Here is a 1,182-nt window from a genome sequence, read left to right on the forward strand (position 1 = left end):
CCTCTTAGTGACATGGGTGGGGCCTCTATGGCGCTGGCCGCGCATGCTCAAGATCAGACTCTCAGTCCCGATGCCCGGCGTCAGGATATTTGGGACGACGAAATCACTATTTGTCTTCTTCGCTCAGGCGAATGTCCACCTGGCACCGACCTGGCGGAGCAAAAGCGTTGTGCTCAACGCGCACGCAAGTACCGTTTCCAAGGAGAGACACTTTATCGCATCGAGAACGACGGCAAGCCACGCGTCGTTCCCAAGCCTGGTGACCGCACTGACATCATCAAGCGCACCCACGAGCAGGCTGGTCACTTCGGGGTGCGGCGCACGACTGCGCTGCTTCTCACCAGCTACTGGTGGCAGGGCATGCACGACGATGTCGCTTCGGTGGTACGTCACTGCGCAGCCTGCGATCGTGTCAACACCAGCTTTTCAGCCAGGGCGCTGGAGCTCAACCCGCTGCCAATATCGGGTTTATTCTACCGCTGGGGTGTGGACCTGTGTGGGCCGTTCAAGAAGACCCCCAGGGGTTTTACCTACGTAATGATTTGTGTGGAGCATTTTTCTAAGTACGTGGTTCTCATTCCGCTGCCTGACAAGCATGCTGAGCAGACAGCGTTCGCCTTCCAGCACCACATTTTGGGCCGTTATGGGGCCTGTGCTGAGGTATGTACAGATCAGGGCAGTGAGTGGAAAGCTGAGTTTGCGCAATTGTTGATTGATTCGTTGATAGATGATCGTCAGACCTCAGCGAACCACCCGCAAGCCAACGGACTGGCAGAGCGTGCTGTTCAGACTTGCAAAAACGCGCTCCGGCGCATTGCACATGCTGGCGGTGGAGTTGAAGAGTGGGACAAGCATCTGCCGTACGTCATGCTGGGCTACAACTGCTCCGTGCAGTCAGCATCGCGTGTTACGCCGTACCACGTCATGCACGCCGTGGAGCCCACCATTCCACCGGCGATTAAGCAGCGTTTCGAAAGGGACGTGAGTTTGGATGACCCAGAGGCGGCGGCAAGGTCTATTATGCAACGTGCTGCCGCGCTTCGTCGACATATGGCCGTGGCGGGCGGCAACCTACTCATTGCGCAGCATCGTGACACTCTTCGTTATGCGCACATGAGGGGCGGAGCCGTTTTGCCGCGTTTGCGTCGTTTTGAGATGGGTGACTACGTGATTATCGGAATA

At 57.1% G+C, this 1,182-nt stretch overlaps 1 protein-coding gene across 1 annotated transcript in view; it reads left to right on the forward strand.

The window, feature by feature from the left end:
* Positions 1–1,182, forward strand: part of VOLCADRAFT_106835 (uncharacterized protein) — a gene marked incomplete at its 5' end in the record, with an annotated part of 16,371 nt that overhangs the window by 11,101 nt on the left and 4,088 nt on the right. The window lies entirely within an intron of this gene.

The sequence above is a fragment of the Volvox carteri genome (assembly GCF_000143455.1).
Source record: "Volvox carteri f. nagariensis unplaced genomic scaffold VOLCAscaffold_52, whole genome shotgun sequence".
In the NCBI taxonomy this organism is placed as follows: domain Eukaryota; kingdom Viridiplantae; phylum Chlorophyta; class Chlorophyceae; order Chlamydomonadales; family Volvocaceae; genus Volvox; species Volvox carteri.